This window comes from Rhinatrema bivittatum, chromosome 8 (genome assembly GCF_901001135.1).
Source record: "Rhinatrema bivittatum chromosome 8, aRhiBiv1.1, whole genome shotgun sequence".
Taxonomy (NCBI): Eukaryota; Metazoa; Chordata; class Amphibia; order Gymnophiona; family Rhinatrematidae; genus Rhinatrema; species Rhinatrema bivittatum.
Genome location: NC_042622.1, coordinates 213,718,558 through 213,739,973, shown reverse-complemented (window position 1 = coordinate 213,739,973; position 21,416 = coordinate 213,718,558). Strand labels below are relative to the sequence as shown.

Below are 21,416 nucleotides of genomic sequence, written 5' to 3'. Positions count from 1 at the left end.
CAGAGTGCATGAAAGGGTTAGGCTATGAAACAAGGCATATATGTCTCAGCAGGAAGTGATAATTCAATATGTTGGTGATTTAAAACTGTGCTCAGAAGTGCTAATGCATTAAAATATGTCTTAATGTGGGTTACTTGTCAAAATGCCAGTTCTTTAATGTCATTGCTGTTATTAATTTTGAAATATATTTAACTTTGTATAATATTAACAGTTATAAGATATAGTAACATGTTTGAAGCTTAGAATTATTGTTTTCTAGATTTATGATCTTGTCTTGCATAAGATTACATTTTAGAAAATCATCTTAGAAAGATAATTATCTTTCCCCATTATCTCACAGATAAGGTTGTAAAGGAAAAATGCACTGGTTTTAGATCTCCTCCCCCCTTCCCCCATGTCAAGATGGCTTTTACATTGCAGTCTCTTGTGCACTGAATGCAAATGCCTTTTGTACATAGCCCACAAAATACTGCCATTTTGACCTGGGTTGTGGGGCAAAATCCACAGAATACTTAAAAGGGGTTATGTTGCGGGGTTCAAAGCAAGATGAAATCATAAGTTATGGACGATATTTATTGAAAATTGCGATTGTCACTCCAAAGAAACCCCATAACTTTGTGGTTAATTCCTCAAGGGTTTTCTGTGTTGGGAAGCATGACGAGATGCTAATAACATTCTCTCAATGCATCCAGCAGTCTGGATATAACGAGATGGCAGCTAGCAAGTCACTAACAAGCGGTACACTTTGTCTGCATGATGCCTTGTTAGGCTTTCAACCCAGCTGAAGTATTTTACCATAAACACCTACTTATAACTCTCTATTAAATTTTTATTGTATTATTTTATTTATTTTACTTTCTCAGTATTTTTCCCGTCATATTGAAAACGCCTAGAGCATGTTTTACAACATAACGTTCAGAATAAGCACATAAAATGACAAAATCCCATTCTCTTTGGTTTCTTTACAGATTGAAAATGACAAAACCCAAACAAGACTGCCAACTCACCGGCTGCTAACCCTCTCTTTCACCGCAAGGCCCCCCCCCCCCTCACCCAGCTCAAGCTACCTCTGTTTTTAGTTCCTATCTGAACTTCTTTAAATGCCCACCCCCCACCGGCACAGACCAATGGACAGTTTGTTCCATTTCTGAGGGACAGCACAGGAAAAGGCACTGGACAAACCCTACTGTGACCTACTAATCACAAAGCTGGAACCTCTAAACAACCGACTGCCTGGGACCGACGTGCCCCACCTGGTTGAGATCTAGGTAATGTCCACATTAAATAAGCTGGACCCAATGCATTCTATGCTTTAAAGGGCAAGACAACAACTTTAAAAATCACTGGCTGGGCAACCGATAACAGTGCAAATTTTGCCAAACATCACCAACCGACGAGCCACCATGTTCTGCACCCACGGCAACCTGCTGATACTATAGGCAGGCAGCCCCATCTATAAGGAGTTGCAGTAATCAAGATGGGGTATGATAAATTCATATATAATTTTGGCAAAGTCAGATTAAGAAAAAAACTGGTGAATCTTCTTCAGCTGTCGCAAATAATAAAACTCCACCTTAACCAACCCCGCAATTTATTTATTTAAAATAATTTCTTTCCTGCCTATCCACTATTCTAACTATCCCAAAACCCGCATCCACCTAAAATCTTAAATAGTAATTTTTTCTTTTTCTTTATTATATTTAATTACTTTTGTTAGTTTCTTATAAAAAATAAAAAACCAAATATTTGTACGGTGTAAGGTAGTCGTTTCATAAATATGAACAGGTACCATCCAGGTTAACCCAACTCTTAATTTTAAACATGAACGATGAGAATTTTTGAATTTTTTGATTAAAGCAATAAAAATAAGCGGGTGGACGGTGGTTCGTTCATGATTATAATTAAGAGTTGGGTTTACCTGGATGGTACCTGTTCATATTTATGAAACGACCACCTTATACCTTACAAATATTTGTTTTTTTTTATAAGAAACTAACAAAAGTGATTAAATATAATAAAGAAAAAGAAAAAATTACTATTTAAGATTTTTGGTGGATGCGGTTTTGGGATAGTTTGATTTAGGAATTACCTGTATCGGTGGATTTTGGTTGATTGGGTTTATCCACTATTCTAGGCAGGTTACAAACTAGATTCATAAAATAACAAAAAAAAACCAGTTACCACCAATATGATGGAAAAGAATGGTAAAAACATCAAACTGGAACCAGGACCTTGCTAATATGACAACATCCAAGGTTATATTATAAAGTCTAGAATCATCCCCAGGTTTCTTACACAGTCCCCATCCAAAATAGCCTTGTGACCCCACAACACAGATGGCTGATCAAAATGACAGAATGCACTACGGACCCACAAAATCTAAGTCTTTTGGGCATTTAGTTTGAGTCTATTTGCAGTCATCCACCTCTTGATAGTCTGAAAACACTCACTTACCATGGCATATTATGGTTTCTGATCCCACTCAACTAAAACCAAAACATTGCCATCACCAACCTCAACAACTTTCAAGAAAAAATTGCAAACTGGTTACACCAAATCAAACTAAGCCTAACCCTAAAAAAGAACATGATGCTATGGATCAGGAGACATGAACCCAGCCTCCCTCACCCAAAAGTGACCCTTGAAGGATCAACCCTAACCCTCAGCTCCCAAATCCAGAGCCTGGGATTCCTATTAGACCCCAGTTCCAAGTAGTGGCAAGAGTAGCCTTCTTCCATCTTCACCTGCTTTGCCACCTTCATCCCCTCCTGATTGATACCACCTTTGCCACTGCCATTTGAGCCACTGTAATCTCCTGCCTGGACTACTGCAACTCTCTATGCTGGAATTCCTAATGCCCTGAATCACTGCCTACAACTCATACAAAACACTGCAGCTTGCATGACTATGAACATAAACAAATTTGAACACATAACTCCTGTCTTAAAATCCCTACACTGACTCCCAACAATCTACTGTACCAAAATGAAGCTCTTTATTCTAGCTTATAAAATCCTCAAAGACCAAGCACCTATCTACCTCAGTGGATCCCTACTCCCTTCCATACTCACTCGCTCCTTACTCTCCCTGGCACAGGCCCACCTAATAGTACCATCTCTCAGAATAATACATCATGTCAGCATGAGAAAGAGAAACTATGCTGGATTAATCTCAACCCTTCTTCATCATCATGGACATCAGGATTGCCTATGCTTTAGAAAAAGATGAAAACGTGGCTCTTTGAAGCTGTTTTAGACATCAACCAATAGTACTAATGCAGAAAACTTTATCATACACCCCTTGTGCCTCATTTCAGAATGTAAATGCTCTGAAATTTTCCCTCTCATCTGTCAAATAAACCCTGGTGACAAACCATTAGAATATATTACACCAATCTACAACTAATATTGCTATAGATATTGCTGTACTCCTCTCTGTATTGTATGCAACCAATTTTAGGGATACCTCAAAACTGTGCACTCTATTTTTTTTTTTTAAGTCTGGTGGCCATTCAAGAGGCTTGGAGTAGGGGAGACCAGGGGTGTTTCATGGTTGTCTTGTTTGGAAAAATGTTAACTGTTAAGTACATGTAGTAATAACAAATGTCCAGAGGCTGGCATTTTAGAAGTGTGAGCACTGTAGGTTAGTCTGATAATGGGATCATAGGGAAATGGTGTATATGTTTCCGTAACGAGTTGGGGGTTTTCTGATTGGGTGACCAAGTTTGCAGCAGGAGATATAAAAGTGAGAACTTATGGTGGGTTTTTGCCCTTTGGTTCCTGCCCTTATCAAAGAAGGGTGGGTAACAGGGACCTCCAGTAGGTGACTGGCTAGAGAGGCCAGCCCACAGGCTGGCAGGGCCCAGGGACCTTCCCAAATGGGAGTGGGGCTCTGTAGTGGCTCTTCCACTCAAGGGGAGAGGCTCGTGGCCATGGAGTTAGTTTCTTACTCCTCCTAAGGAATTAAGCATAAGGTGAAAGAGAGACATAACCAGGAGATGAAACGAAGAAGAGGTCATTATTCCTTTGAGGAAGTGGACCAGGAGCTTGAGAGTGGGATGAGTCCTAGAGAAGAGTCCCTCAGAGTGTCCCCTGAGGTGCAGTGGATGGGGAACCTGCACCAAGAGAAAGGTGATGTGGGATTTAGAGGAAAAGGTCTATGACCGGAAGTTGAGTGAGTAAATCATGTAAACTGAATTTGCATTTGGTTCCAATTGGATGTGAATGTTGATATGGGTATGCTACAGAATGAACGCCACTCCTTAACCAGGATTGGGAAAGGAAGTGCAACTTAGGAGGAATTTGAGAGTTCTGACTAACTCTTAAGGATTTTCTAAGACACAGAAACAGTGTAGGGAAAAGAGATAGGAGGAAAGAATACACTAATAGAAATGTAAACCAGGTGGTCAGTGCAATTATAGAAGAAAGTAAGAACTCTGATATCAATGTTATCTTCCATCTGGGGACCAATGACCTTGCTAGAAATGGTGTCCACAAAGTACAGTGAAGAATATGCTTGATCAGACAACCAATATTGAGAAGGAAAATACCCAGACGCCTCTGCTGTTCTGTGGCCTGTCAGAGCTGAATGAACTCTGAGTGACTTGAGCATGACTTGCAAAATGTCTCTGAGCAGGTAGACATACTGGCACCAACAAGGGAGGCCTATTCAATGGCAATGTTTATGACTATCTCAACTGCAGGAGCCAGGTGAACGAAGACAGCTTTAATTAAAGTCCTTGCACCAGCAACAGAATTCAGGCCTACTGTCTATTCAGAACACAGACCTACTACCTGTTTACACAACACAGAAGATCAAAGGAAGATCAGAAGAAACCAACAGCGGTAGCTTCAGGCACTATTCTGTTGAACCCTCACTGGACAAGATCATCTACAGGACAGAAGGAGTATCTGGAAAGTGATGGCAAATGAGCTACACCTGAAAAACCTGTCAGGGCAGTTCAGGGATAGGTTGTCATGTGAACAGCATGATGTGTCTCTGTAAATGAGTCTTTGGGCAGTCACGTAATTCTAGAAGGTTCGGCAATACTGTATGTTTAACTATAAAAGAAGGTTTACTTCCTGTATTAGATGAGATGCTGGTCATTTTGAAAGATAAAGGGCACCCAGTATACAGCATCTCCCAGGAACACTTTTAAAGCCAAATAAAAATTTACTTTATACCATTTACTGAGTCTAAGTGTTCTTGTATGCCTGGCCCTGTGTACAGAAATTATGTACATTTTTGGCGTTAGCAACGTGGGGCCCAATAGCTGTTTGCTATTATTCTTATTATTCTTTGCTGTAGTGTTACTTTTGGTGGACAAAAGTACACTAGGTTCTTGGACATTTAATTTGGTTTTACGTCCAAAGATCGTGTTGCCCAGGTAGACTGGAGGTTATCCCGGAGGATATTTGAGTTCAGAGAAGATGTTTAATGAAGTTTTTAAGCTGCAGGATCCATTTTGTAAGTATGTACCGAAGAAAAAAAAAATCTGTAAGTATCAATGTTTGTATTCTATCTGTTGTACAGTGTATATAGATTGTGTGTTACATCGGGATCAGAATACTTTTTGCAAAATGTTCTTTAATATATGTTAGGGAGACAGGAAATGAGTTGCTGATTTGATTAAAATCCAAATTAAGTTCTGCTATTTTCAGATTGAACAGTTGAAAAAACAGAGGGTTAGGTAGCAACAGGGGTCTTTTGTCCTCAGACTGCCTGGCTTAGAAGCAGCGGTTTGTGAGGAGACGGGACGCTGCAGAGTGAGCAGTGGTGCTTGTGTAGCTTCAGAAGGAGGGAGAGGGACTTATGAACTGTTTAAAGTTAAATTGGGTAAGTTTGAAAGTTATAATTAGTATGATAAGGAGTTGTTATTTAGTGGATTGTTTACCAAAGTTTGGTTGTTTGTTTTTGTACAGGAAGGTGCCAATGGCGTTAATCTTTTAAAGCAGGCTACATGTGGTTAATTTCTTTCTTTTCCTCCTTTGATTAGCTTTAACAAGGAAGCCTATTTTTTGTCTGTGTGAATCTATTTATATAAGTTAAGATTTTGTGTAAAATGTTTCCTTGTCAAAAAAGTTTAGTGATTGTAGTTAAACTTAAATCTGGACAGTTGTGAAATGCTGGCAGTGTTGTAAACGGGGACATTTTGATTTAATTGTTGCAGTTTATTAAACAGAGAAAGGAATCTTTCAGTTCTATGCTGTTTTTCTTCTCCTCCCCTCCCCCTCAAGGTACAGGGCTGAGTGATGTAGCCCTTGCTGGCTAAAAGGACTCTTATGTTTATAGTAAACATAGAAACATAGCAATGACCGGCAGAGGGAGAACAAGTGGCTCGTCCGGTTTGGCCAGCCAGTTTTAATACATATTTTCTTACCATGAATGTAGGGCTGCTCATATTTGCATCTAAGTTTTTAGACTTGTGTTATTAATGAGAGTTTCTTGTGAAGAGATTTTAGCACAATGTAAAGTGCTTTATCACTTAACTAACCTCTTCATTGAGTGTAACAGTTGTTTGGCGGGAGAGGAGGTGACCCCCCCCCCCCCTTAGGAATGTGTTTGAGAAGAAAGAAAAAAAAAAACCTGGGAGTGAGTCACTTTTAAAATGAATTGATCTGTTTAGTGTGAAAACAGAAATTTGTGTTGTTGAAAGTATGAGGAAAGTGAATATTAGGGATGAGAGATGACGTAATGTTAAAGAGGGAAGAGATTTCTTTTATGCTGATGCAGGTAGGTAAAGTGCTTTGTCAGTAAGTTAACTATGCGTCACAGTGTCAGAATGAATATACAGAAGGCTGTGTGGTGGGACATTTAGAATGTTTTGGTAGAAGAAGAGAAATAAAAATGTGGGTCAATTGTATTTAAACTTCATACCATGGGTTTGCTTTTAAACAATTGTGTGAAGATATGATTTATTTTAAATTAAACACAGGTCAGAAACAAACAGAAGGCACTAATATGCATGAACTCTATGTGGTAGTATGCGTTAATTACAGTATTTATGTTATATTCTAATGATAGATATTACTCAGTTTTGATTATACCTCACTAGATGCTAACTTTTAGAAGAAAGGGAATGAATTAGGTGGTTTATTTTGATGGGAGTTCAGGTATTGAACGTTTGTATTGTGGACTGTTTAGACGATATGTAAAGGAGAAAGATTGTGAGACGGTGAACAGCAGAGAGTTAAGCAGCAATGCCTATTATCTATTTATGTGCCAGCAAGAAACACGTTTGGTTAATACATATTAGTATGTGCCCTCCTTTTATTTTGCAGACTTCCAGACTCCTAGCTGATATGTCTGTGCTTTTGGAAATGATCCGTATTTTTATTTAGGGTATTTACAGGATTTGGTAGTATGAACTCTATGGAGCATATGCGTATAGGATGGAAATAAAATGAATTCTAATTAAGTGCAAAGTTGTCTGTTTTAAGTTTCTCTTTTAGAAAGCGAGTTAGGAGTTTATAGCATAGAAAAAAAACAAAAAAAGGTTTTAGATTTGTAAAAGGAAGTAGCTCTTAGCACAGGGGACAGCGCCTCCTAGAGGTGAAACAATAGAAAGGAAAGTAGCTTTATGACTGCTTTTTGCTGAATTAAGGTATAACAGCAGTTTGACTTTTAAGGAACCTGTAATGTCATTTTTAAATTTAATTTTAATCATTATATTAACTGTCATATGTTAGATTTTTTTCAGGGTACCAAAGCACAAAGCACATCTGTTTCTGTTCCATGGGAGATGAAGATTACAGTTTTTTCCAGTTTGATTCCTTTTCAATTTTTTAATAGATCTATTTTAATTTTAATCCTGAGTTTTTGTTTTCTTTTGTGGATCGATCCAATTCTTTTATATTTTTAAAGTATTTTTTAATTTTTTGAGCTCAAAAGTTTGTCATGTTGTCTGTTATATGTTAAATGTGTGATACGGGGAAATGAAGAATGAATGAATGCATGCATTATGTAGTCAGTTTTGTGAAATATGTTTTAATGTAATGTCTGAGTATTTATGTTTGTGGTCTGGACCATTGCATGATGTTTTGAAATAATGTGGGGATTATTTTGCAAATTAAATATAGGGAGTATGTGACATAATAGTATTTTCTTAATACTTAATCGGATTTGCTGTACTTTTATTTAGGTTTGAATCCATACACATGCATCTAATCTAATGAGCTAAAAGATTCTGCTCTGCCATCAGCACTGAATTCTACTAAGAACTATATACGCACTGATTGCAGAAATTATCCTTGGCCACAGAAGTTCTTACATACTATATGGACTGCAAGGCTTACAATTTATACCTGATCTCTGCTCTTTTCTTCGTTCTATGGGAGTGATTTTATGCAGAATCTAGGTTCTTTCATTCTCGGCCAGTACTTAGGTGTTCAAGTTAATGATATCATCTGAAGTGATGCTGTTTTTATTAGTTTGTATGTTTTAAGTTTAGTAGAATTTTCCAGTTTTAGAATTTATAATACTTATATGTATTCCTATGCTGAATCAGCTAAATGACTATGTACTAGGTTTTTCTTTATCTTTATCTATGGAAGCTGCTTTGATCACATAGAGGGTGATGTGTCTCAGTGTGATTCAAATATGATAATTCAGGGTTCAAGAGGGAGATCTATATATGTTTCTCTTCCACACCAGCATAAGTTATAAGCTATTCCTATTCTTTTGTTTTGCAGCTTGCACTTATGGTAATCACTTTGCTGATCTTTAATATCTCAATATTCTATTTTTTATTCTAATTTCTTCGCTGAACTTTTTTTGAATATCTTTTTCCTATGTCACTATCTATTAGATTTTACCTAATGACTGTTTCACTCTCTTTCACAAAGATTTCTTACTAGTGTAGCCTGTGATGTTTATTATGAGATTGTTCTCCTTGAAACAAATATATACCTTACATATGAGGAGCACTGTCATAGGGGTCTGCAACATTCTATTACTATATCTTTTGGTATATTAATTGATTATTGTTCTTTTCTTCTTATCTTGGCCCTTTCACTATAAACCCTCTCTGTGATTTAAACTATTCTGTTTATAAGCTAGTTTGTTTCCATTTAGGATTCCAAAGGGAAAGATATAATGTTCCTTATTTCTGTTTTTTATTTGTATTACATTCCTTCTTTTCCCTGTGCAAAGACTCACACTGATGGTTTATCAATCTTGTAAAGTACATTATTTTGTTTTAGATCACATAATATGCTAAAGACTTTCTCACAGAGTCAGCTTTCACTTGTTTCTATGATTGGCCCCAATTACACTTAGACTTACCATCATCTAAGAAGGGTATTAGCCCCACTTCTCTAGAAATACCTGAAGACGAAGCAGTATTACTAGCCCTCATCTACCTTAATAACTTATACCCCTTGACTGAAACTGGTTTAGAAACCTTGCCATCCACAGCTGTATCATCTCTTGGACAGGTGACTGCCACAATTGAATTAGGACTGTCCATACAGTGATTGCTTTCACTGCTACAGGTTGTTGTCATAATACTGCATAGCACTATCAATACCCTACAGAATTAGTATGATGTTTTGGACTTTTGCTATGCCTTTGCCTATCATGCATATGCCTCTGCATTTGATCTTCCATCACTGCAGCATATGACTAGAATATGTCTTATGCTTTGCAACACCTTTATAATTCATCCCACAGTATGTATGCACAACACAGCATGAGTTCTTCTGCTGATTCTTGTTTCTTCTATTCTATTGGTTTCCTTTACTTTTCTGGTAAGGTGCATTGATTATATCCCTGCTTGTTATTTTATTCCTGGGTAGTTGTTCACAATAACAGTATTCATTGAAAAGACTTGCCCAGTATACCTAGTATTATATGAGAAACATAGTACTTTCATACTGATCTCTCTTTGTTCTTCTTATCTTTACCAGTTATACCACTATTATGTAATTACTTGACTCTGAAAGATAACATATGTGATCTTGCTATTATGAAGTAGGTCCTTTTTATAACGCAGGTATCTGTATAGCTCCATTATAGAGCTAATAGCTACCTAGTGAAAATTAGTTATGCTGTTATTATTTGTCAATTCATGAGTACATGTCTGCCTATGAGTCTCATTTACTTTAAGGGGGAATCTAGAGGGATAACACATACACAAGGTTAGTTGTTAGCTTACATATTTAGCTCATTTGCCATAGTCACTTCTCACTGTTCTGTCTTCACCTCTGGTACTTGGGTGTGCCACCTTACCATTGACGGTGTCACAAGAGGGAAATGAAGAATATGCTTGATCAGACAACCAATATTGAGAAGGAAAATACCCAGACGCCTCTGCTGTTCTGTGGCCTGTCAGAGCTGAATGAACTCTGAGTGACTTGAGCATGACTTGCAAAATGTCTCTGAGCAGGTAGACATACTGGCACCAACAAGGGAGGCCTATTCAATGGCAATGTTTATGACTATCTCAACTGCAGGAGCCAGGTGAACAAAGACAGCTTTAATTAAAGTCCTTGCACCAGCAACAGAATTCAGGCCTACTGTCTATTCAGAACACAGACCTACTACCTGTTTACACAACACAGAAGATCAAAGGAAGATCAGAAGAAACCAACAGCGGTAGCTTCAGGCACTATTCTGTTGAACCCTCACTGGACAAGATCATCTACAGGACAGAAGGAGTATCTGGAAAGTGATGGCAAATGAGCTACACCTGAAAAACCTGTCAGGGCAGTTCAGGGATAGGTTGTCATGTGAACAGCATGATGTGTCTCTGTAAATGAGTCTTTGGGCAGTCACGTAATTCTAGAAGGTTCGGCAATACTGTATGTTTAACTATAAAAGAAGGTTCACTTCCTGTATTAGATGAGATGCTGGTCATTTTGAAAGATAAAGGGCACCCAGTATACAGCATCTCCCAGGAACACTTTTAAAGCCAAATAAAAATTTACTTTATACCATTTACTGAGTCTAAGTGTTCTTGTATGCCTGGCCCTGTGTACAGAAATTATGTACAACAGGAAGATTTCTAAAATCTAGGGAAGAAAATTAGACACTTGGCAAAGACTACTACCTGGTCATAGAAATGGAAAGGGAAAGGTTATGCCATATAGATAATTTCAATGTCTGGCTCAAAACCTGGTGTAAGAAAAGTGGTTTTGGATACATTGGAGGCTGGGGCCATGGAGCAATAAAAGATTATATGGTAAGGATGGTCTACATTTGTCTGTGGCAGGAAGAAGGATGCTAAGTGAAAAATTCAGATCATACATTATCAGGCATTTAAACTAGGGGTGGGGTTGGCAGGAGGTAGCCTGTGAATTTGGCATGTTACCCCCAAGCAAAACAGGAAGAGGAAAGGGAAAGTAACAAAATCAATCAGTTCAATAAAGCAGAAAAGGTGAATACAAAGAGCAGCTGGAAAGCTATAATCACAAATGCTCGTAATCTGAGCAATAAAATCCCAGACCTGCAGGCCCTAATTGTGGAAGCAGACTTGGACATTGTTGCTGTTAATGAAAACTGGTTCACGGATTCCTACAATTGGGATATGGCCATCCCAGGCTATAACTTGATAAAAAAGGACAGAGAGGACAGAAAAGGGGGAGGAGTAGCTCTTTATGTCAAAAACAACATCCAAGCAACTGAATTGCAAGGAACATGGGGTAATGAAGAAGCATTGTGGACCATCCTAAAAAAAAGAAGATGGTGCTTCCGTTTTACTAGTGTGACCTACAGGCCACAGACTCAGACAGAAGAACTGGACAGAGAACTCATTGAAGACATTAAAAAGTGGGAATGAAGGGTAAAGTGTTGCTTATTGGAGATTTTATTCAGCAGGATGTGTGGATTGGAGCATCCCTTTTGCAGTATCTACAAGAAGTAGAGAGATAATGGATGCTCTTCAAGGAGCTCTGCTCAAACAAATTGTAATGGAACCCCATGAGGAAGGGTGTGATACTCGATCTGGTGCTCACTAATGGTGATAATGTCTCTAATGGTTGGGTAAGGGCTCATCTGAGCACCAGTGATCATCAGACAGTGTGGTTCAATTTTGAGAATAGGATACAAAGAAGTCACACGAAGACCCAAGTTATGAATTTTAAAAATACAGACTTTGTCAAAATGGGGATGTCCCTAGAGAAAGAAATAGAAGACTGGGGTGAAAACGGGTGAGGTGGAGCAATAGGGGGCCAAGTTAAAAGAAGCTATTACAAAGGCAACAAATCTATATGTTAGAAAAGTAAACAAAAGTAAGAGGAAAAAGAAACCTATTTGGTTCTCTAAGGAAGTAGCTGAAAAAATAAAGTAAAAAAGAATAGTGGGGGGAGGCTCTTTCAAAGGGATGGGCTCCACCTTAATCAGGATGGAACCAGACTGCTGGCGCTAACCTTTAAAAAGGAGAGAGAGCAGCTTTTAAACTAGAACAAAGGGGAAAGCCGACAGTCGCTCAGCAGCGCATGGTTCGGAGAGAGGTATCTTCAAAGGTTACTAATGATGCATTAGAATTAGGGCATCCTGACAGTGAGGTTCCAATAATTAGAAAAATAGTCCAAGTGCCTGTAACTAAAAACTCACCTGAGCTAAAAAATTCTAACTTATCCCTATCAATTAAAAAGCAGAATGAAAATACAAACAAAAAACAAACTTTGAAATGTTTGTATACTAATGCCAGAAGTCTAAGAAGTAAGATGGGAGAATTAGAATGTATAGCAGTGAATGATGAGATAGACTTAATTGGCATCTCAGAGACATGGTGGAAGGAGGACAACCAATGGGACAGTGATATACTGGGGTACAAATTATATCGCAATGACAGAGAGGAGCACCAGGGAGGAGGTGTGGCGCTTTATGTCCGGGATGGCATAGAGTCCAACAGGATAAACATCCTGCATGAGGCTAAATGCACAATCGAATCTTTATGAGTAGAAATCCCTTGTATGTCGGGGAAGACTATAGTGATAGGAGTATACTACCGTCCACCTGGTCAAGATGGTGAGACGGACAGTGAAATGCTAAGAGAAATTAGGGAAGCTAACCAAATTGGTAGTGCAGTAATAATGGGAAACTTCAATTACCCCAATATTTACTGGGTAAATGTATCATCGGGACACGCTAGAGAGATAACGTTCCTGGATGGAATAAATGATAGCTTTAGGGAGCAATTGGTTCAGGAACCAACGAGAGAGGGAGCAATTTTAGATCTAATTCTCAGTGGATCACAGGACTTGGTGAGAGAGGTAACGGTGGTAGCACCGCTTGGCAATAGTGATCATAATTCGATCAAATTTGATTTAATGACTGGAAGTGTGTGCAAATGTGTGCAAATCCAAGGCTCTCGTGCTAAACATTCAAAAGAGAAACTTTGATAAAATGAGAAAAATTGTTAGAAAAAAACTGAAAGGAGCAACTACAAAAGTAAAAAATGTCCAAGAGGCGTGGTCATTGTTAAAAAATACCATTCTAGAAGCACAGTCCAGATGTATTCCACACATTAAGAAAGGTGGAAAGAAGGCAAAACGATTACCGGCATGGTTAAAAGGGGAGGTGAAAGAAGCTATTTTAGCCAAAAGATCTTCATTCAAAAATTGGAAGAAGGATCCAACAGAAGAAAATAGGATAAAGCATAAACGTTGGCAAGTTAAATGTAAGACATTGATAAGACAGGCTAAGAGAGAATTTGAAAAGAAGTTGGCTGTAGAGGCAAAAACTCACAGTAAAAACTTTTTAAAATATATCCGAAGCAGAAAGCCTGTGAGGGAGTCAGTTGGACCACTAGATGATCGAGGGGTTAAAGGGGCACTTAGAGAAGATAAGGCCATCGCAGAAAAATTAAATGATTTCTTTGCTTCGGTGTTTACTGAAGAGGATGTTGGGGAGGTACCCGTAATGAAGAAGGTTTTCATGGGTAATGATTCAGATGGACTGAATCAAATCACGGTGAACCTAGAAGATGTGGTAGACCTGATTGACAAACTGAAGAGTAGTAAATCACCTGGACCGGATGATATACACCCCAGAGTTCTGAAGGAACTAAAAAATGAAATTTCAGACCTATTAGTAAAAATTTGTAACCTATCATTAAAATCATCCATTGTACCTGAAGATTTTGAGATTTTGAGAAAAAGGTACACAGCTAAAGGGATATGGAGTGTCAGGGAGACCAGCAAAGAAAAGATACGACTGAAGAAAGGGAAGGGAAAGAACATAAGAAATTGCCATGCTCAAGGGTCCATCAAGCCCAGCATCCTATTTCCAACAGAGACCAAACCAGGCCACAAGAACCAGGCAATTACCCAAACACTAAGAAGATCCCATGCTACTGATACAATTAATAGCAGTGGCTATTCCCTAAGGGGCAGATTTTTAAAGGAGCGCGTGTGGGGTACATTTGTGTGCGCTATCCGGCGCACACAAATGTACACCCGATTTTATAACTTGCGTGTGCTGTTGTGTGCATGTTATAATATCCGGGGTCAGCGCACACAAGGGGGTGCACACTTGTGCATCTTGCATGCGCCAAGCCCTAGGGGAGGTCCAATGGCTTTCCCCGTTCCCCCCCAGGCCGCTCCGAAATCGGAGGGGCCTCGGAGGGAACTTTCCTTTCGCTCCCCCACCTTCCCCTCCCTTCCCCTATCTAACCCACCTCCCAGCCCTACCAAAATCCCCCTCCCCCACCTTTGTTCTCTAAGTTACGCCTGCCTGAGGCAAGTGTAACTTGAGCGCGCCAGCTGGCTGCCGGCGTGCCGACCCCTGGCATGGCCGCTGTGCCGGAGGACTTGGGACCGTCCCCAGACCGCTGCCCTGCCCCCGGCCCCGCCCCCTTCCCGCCCCTTTTTCAAAGCCCCAGGAAATACGCGTGTCCCGGGGCTTGCGCACGCTGCTGAGCCTATGCAAAATAGGCTCAGCGCGCGCAGGAGGGTTTTTAAAGGGTTACGTGCGTAACCCTTTGAAAATCTACCCCTAAGTCAACTTGATTAATAGCAGTTAATGGACTTCTCCTCCAAGAACTTATCCAAACCTTTTTTGAACCCAGCTACACTAACTGCACTAACCACTAATCCAGATACTAGTCATGTTTCCATGGAAATAAATTAATAAAGCTATCCTGGGACTGGGAAGAGAAGAAAACAGCCAGTGTGAGAAGATAAAGAGGAAACATGAAGGCTATGGATGTGTGAATTATAGCAGTTGGCAGAAATAATAGACCAACAATGAGGTTTTTCCGCAGGCAAGCAGAGAAGGGAATAGTAATGTTTCTTGCCAGCAGATTGATGAGCTTTCATAGAGGACTTTCTGCAGCTTCTTACACTCAAGGCATACCTCTATCAAAAGGAAAGGAAAAAATACCGCAATAATACAGAAAAGTCAGGTGCAATGTCCATCAAAAAATAAGCAAAGTGTACATTACAGAGCACTCAGCTCCCAGCAGTGCAACCACCTGAAATTCACACTGACCCAAGTCTCATTTCTACTTGTGTTTAGCGAGTGCCATGTTATTCATGCCATGTGACAGAGTGGGAATTATCAGGATTAGGAAATTCCATTCGCCGCACTTGCCTGAGATGAGTGGATTTTCATGGTTGGCAGGTTGATTTGCACAAGTTGGAAGAAAGCAACATCTTTGGCCTTAATCGGGAGGGCAGGAGGAGGAAGAGGCTGAACTGTCTTTCACCTTGATCGGCGCCCAGAGGAGGAGAGGGCCACGGAGAGAATAGCGAAAGGGCTGCCAAGGGGAGAGTGAGGGAAGGTGGGGGGGAGTAACAGACCTGCAGGGTTTATCACTTGGCCAAAGTCCAGTCTATAGATTTTTACTCATCATGTGGCAGGGACAAAGTGAGGTTGATGCCATTTTCCAAAATGGCGTCAATCAGCCCAGAGCTAGGTGGCACTCCGAGCTGCCACTTGCCCCCGGGGATCTTTTTTTAGGTATGGAGGGGTTTATGGGGGGGGGGGGGGGCTCTGATGCTTGGGGGTTTAGAGAAGGGCTATTTTGTTAGGGTGGGGGAAGAGATTTGGACTAAGGGGGAGGGGTTTGAGAAGAGGAACTCCACATGACTTTGTGCTTTTTTTCTGTTTGAGAGTCTATGCTGCCTCTTCGGGTCTTGATAGAACACTAAGGGGGAAGTTGCAAATTTGAAGGGGGAGTGTCACTTTTTGGAGGCCTGTACCATTAACAGACCTCCTGGGGATACTGGGATGCATGTTAGCATCACAATGTCCCTGGAAACAAATAACTATACCTCCCTGAAAAGCAATAAAATAATGTGACAACATTTTTTCAGTCAGCTGATTTATTTTATTTGCATAGAATTAACTATACAAGAGCTGCTTTGCATGGATTTGCAAAATTCATAAAAGCAAATCACATACAAAGCAGCTCGTTTTAATAGGGAGGTGGTTTTATACAAAATATTACGCAATATCGCCATGATATGGTGATATTACACATGAAATGCTGTTTATCTCATGTTACAGCCATAACATGGATTAGCAAATCTAAGTCTAAATTTGTTAAAATGGGGGAGAACTTCAAGGAGTCATTAGCTGGATGGGAAAATCTAGGGAACATTCTGGAGCTATTTTAAGGGTAACTAACCATTTTGTTAGGAAAGGTTTCCATGCACAGGAGGCAAGCCTCTTTCAAAATAAAGTACGCTTTAGAATGAGGGTAGACTCAGGAGCATTCTAAGAAAATATTTCTTTATGGAGAAGATAGTGGATGCGTGGAACAGCCTCCCCTTGGAGGTGGTGAAAATAAAGACAGTATCTGAATTCAAGAAAGCATGAGATATGCACAGAATATCTCTGAGGGACTGGTGGGGATTGTAAAGCTGAATAGTTGGTGTGGATGGACACACTAGATAGGCCAGCCATATAGCCTTTTTCTGCCATTATGGTTCTATGTGTGGTGCCTGCTGTTGGCCATAATGTTCCCATTTGTAGCCACACAAGCCACTATGCTATTTCTGAACAGGACCCTCGGGGGAGACTGTTGGGCACAGCGGGGCAGAATGCTATCAAGAATAATCCCTTGGCTTTGTTGATACCTCGCTTATTTCCATAATCCCATTATGTGAGTTACTGCATTATTAAACTGAAAGCCCTTCAGAAAGCAGTACAAGTGTCCAATATTCTTAATGCTTAAAAGCCTTAGATATTTTATCTTTACTCCACACAATTACACTGGCAGAATCTTCTGGAAGGCTTTTCTTACTACGACAGTTAAAAGGGAGAACACTAGAAAGCACTCACGATCACAGTTACACTTCTGCAAATGAAAAATCTACCAATCTAGTTCTTTAGGGAAGTTTATAGCATGAAACAATTTCATTGCTGTAAGAGAGGATCTGCAAACAATACCGAAAATATTATTTCAGTTTTCTGCAGCTCTGTGCCAACTTCTCCTCGGTGACAGGGGGTTCATGGGGGGGGGGGGGGGAGTGATGGGCCATTCCAGCTCCCATGCTCCTGGGTTTTTCCTACATGGGGGGAGGGGCAGGTGATGAACTAGCCTTGGGGTGGGGGGGGGTTTCCGGAGGTCCTCTGCGACAGTCCAGTAGGAAAAACACACACCACCACTATAAGCAAATTCTGGACTAAGAGAAATTAAAATGTATGCATGTGCCCAGCGAGCAATCAAAACAAATTGAACCCTCTATGTTAGTTTTCAAGAGTGGGTAGGGTACCAATGGCCACTGTAGTGCTCTCTGAGCACTACAACTTCCATTGCTGCCCGTGCTAAGCCTTTAAGTAGGCTAGCAGAGGCGAGTTTGTCTGCCACTGCCTTCTCCTCTTCGTTACAAATGGCTCAGCAGGAAAAAAACAGACGCAGTACCAATAAAGCCCTAACCCCTGCATGAAAGCAGGGACGCAAACCAAAGCGGAGAGAGGGCGGGACGGGGCGGGGCGGAGCAGCTCTCCCTACTGTCTGAGTACATGAAAGGGGGCGGGGTCTCCCTAGCCGCTGGTGGGTTCCCAGCTATTGCTCTAGAGGGGTAACACTAGTGGCAGTAGGACCCAGTACGAGGATCGAGCCAGGCAAGAGCTGGGGCGGCTGCGCCTTTTCCAGCCTGACAGCAGCCGGAAACCTGCAGGGCAGCCTTTCACAAACTTCCAGGCTGCCTGCAAACTTCCCGGAAAAGACGGTCACACGGAGCTCCCCGCCAGTCAATACCCCCGCTGCAATAAAACACCACACCAATGATTTAGGAGACCATTCCAAAAGCTTACTTCTTGAATGAACCCGATTAATCATTCACGGACAGGCGCAAACGACCCGCAGCTCAACGGGGTTTGCCAGCTTGCAAAAAGGGCAGTCACATGATGCTACCAACCAATCAGTGTTCCATCAAACTGAAGCATTGTACCAACAATTTGGAAAAAAAAAAAAAAAAGCCATTTATAACAATTATTAACATTAAAATAGAGAGACCCCAGGCAAGAAATATTTAATTGAACTTGTGATTTTTCAATTTAAAAAAAAACTCCTCAAGGGGTAAATCCCATCAATTACTCTGGGAAAAATCGTACTAAAAGGGCCAGGCTAAAAAAAAAAAAGAAAATTTGAAAAGAAATAAATTAGAAAACTAAAATTTTCCCCATATAAAGGAGGTTTTCACAAGAACCTCCACTCCCATCCCCCTCATTCATATTCAGCATCCAGTCCATAGGGACACACAGTGTGTGCACAACAGCATGTTTAACTCACCTCCTGTACATCTGATCTCAAGTAAGTGTGTACTAAAGGGGTGAGCTGTGAACCAGGGAAGCCAGGGTTCAACTCCCACTGGCCCTCCTTGTGACCTTGGGCAAAGTCACCTCACCTTCCATGGCCACAGGTGCAAACCCAGGGCCTCCTTTGCTGAGCATTTATCCCATACACACAGAATGGGAGAAAAGGTCTTAGGAAAGCAGGCCCTTAGATTCTGAGCCCTCTGGGGATAAGGAAGTACCTGAATATAATCTGCCTTTGACGTGCCTGAAAAGCAAGATACAAATCAATCAAATAAATTAAACGGAATATAGGAGCCAGTGAGCATCCTACGTTAACATGAATATGATGTACGGCTCTGATGTGCACACTACGCTCAGGGAGCACGGATATAAGGTTTGCCTTGAAAATCTCCAGGCAAGAGCTCTGGTATGTGCACAAACTCACTCAGCACAAAGTTACACCCGCGCTATCGAGGGCGTACTGTAACTCGTGCGGGTGGACTCGTGCACAATACTTTGTAAAAACAAACAAAAGCATGAGCCTAAGTCCAACTCTGCGCCAGCTCCAGCGACTGGAACACTTCTCCCCTGTGCTCATAAAAGTACACACAAAACCCTGAGTCCCAAACTCTCTTATAACAGCCATAAAGATACATACTGTAAATATCTTTGGAAATTCCCTCCTACATAATACACAGGTGTAATGTTTGTTTATACATTAGTTTAATGATGCAAAATGCAAAGAAACTTATCCTGGCTACTAAGTGGGGAGAAAGGAATGTATAGGGTTTACACGGAGAATGGTGTGCTATTAGTATTTTGTATCTACTAATAGAGTATATATATATTATATGTTAGATTTTCTGTATAAATAAATAAATGACATTTGCCTGAATAAAGTTATTTTAAAAAAATTAAAATAAAAGAATTTAAAACATAATGGGCCTTATATTGAAAGCATGTTTAGAGCTGAATAGCCAGATAAATAGGATTTATCAAGCTATCTGAGTTTTTTGTAAACCGGCATGATGTGCTGCACGAATGTCGGTAAATAAAAGTTAATAAATAAATAAATAAATAAAAAATCTAGTGTTCTGCTGAAAAACAGCAACTGCTAGATAGCTAGGTAAGTCACTTATCCGGCTATCTTTTAGCCGGCCAATTTGTGGGCGCACAGAGGGTGGATCTGGGTGGTGCTACTTAACTGGTTACCTTAACCAGATAAGTAGCAATATTGATTCTCATCCGGTTAAGTTAATCGGATAAGTTTGATCAGCCATAGAGCTAATGTAACTTTGTCAGATTTAACTTATCTGGCTAAGTAGTGCCTTGGCCGCAGAACTTAGCCCCGATAAGACATATACGACTGCTAAGTTACTTACCTGGCCAGTGCTGAATATCGGGCCCATTGAAACTTAGATGACACAAAACATTTTTGCCTGCACACGCCTGGTTCAAAGTCTCTGACCTATACAGATCTTCACATAGAATTTATATGTCGGGATTTTGTTGGCTGACTTGACTTTCCCCAGTGCATAACTAATTCTTTTCTATGCAGGTCATAACCAACAGTCCTAAGGCTTCTGTATTGAGTCCAAAATATTTTGTGCTTATACTTTTTATTGTTTATAGTTTTAGCTTTGAGCAGTTGTCTGCTGGAAAAGCAGTTTATAAATGTGATTAAATAAATAAATAAATACATACATACATAAAATTTAAATATAGCCCTGTCACACAACGTGACCAGGTGCACATATGTTAATGGGGATCCTAATGGTAAAAGAACACTATGGGGATAACTTTTAAACACGTATCAGGTACACTCAGACTATAACATATGCACATGTGCACTTATGTGTGTAGTGCCCTCAGCCCTCAGTCTCTAGTTTGAGTACCTAGACAGTCACTTAAACCTTTATTCTGGTTTCAGATACCAGACGATTCAGTTCTTGAATTCCAAACATTTATTAGAATGATGAAACAGTTAAACACTCATAGCAAGTTGTACAGATAGCAATGCCTGGTTCAGCTGTTATTAGTCTCTGGAAACCCAGTAATCAGAGGGAGACAAACTGCAAATGCAGCTGAAGCTACATTGGGACCCTTACTGTTCAATATATTTATAAATGATCTGGAAAGAAATACGACGAGTGAGATAATCAAATTTGCAGATGACACAAGGAACACAAGCAGATTTTGATAAATTGCAGGAAGACCTTGTGAGACTGGAAAATTGGGCATCCAAATGGCAGATGAAATTTAATGTGGATAAGTGCAAGGTGATGCATATAGGGAAAAATAACCCATGCTATAATTACACAATGTTGGGTTCCATATTAGGTGCTACAACCCAAGAAAGAGATCTAGGTGTCATAGTGGATAACACATTGAAATCGTCGGTGCAGTGTGCTGCGGCAGTCAAAAAAGCAAACAGAATGTTGGGAATTATTAGAAAAGGAATGGTGAATAAAACGGAAAATGTCATAATGCCTCTGTATCGCTCCATGGTGAGACCGCACCTTGAATACTGTGTACAATTCTGGTCACCGCATCTCAAAAAAGATATAATTGCGATGGAGAAGGTACAGAGAAGGGCTACCAAAATGATAAGGGGAATGGAACAACTCCCCTATGAGGAAAGACTAAAGAGGTTAGGACTTTTCAGCTTGGAGAAGAGATGACTGAGGGGGGATATGATAGAGGTGTTTAAAATCATGAGAGGTCTA

At 40.2% G+C, this 21,416-nt stretch overlaps 1 long non-coding RNA gene across 1 annotated transcript in view; it reads right to left on the bottom strand.

The window, feature by feature from the left end:
• LOC115098277 overlaps positions 1 to 18,276 on the bottom strand; it is a 123,039-nt gene extending 104,763 nt beyond the window's left edge. Inside the window, exon 1 of the long non-coding RNA XR_003858460.1 lies at positions 18,208 to 18,276. This is a non-coding gene — a long non-coding RNA (uncharacterized LOC115098277). The remainder of the gene's footprint in view (positions 1 to 18,207) is intronic.
• Between the last annotated feature and the right edge of the window lie 3,140 nt (positions 18,277 to 21,416).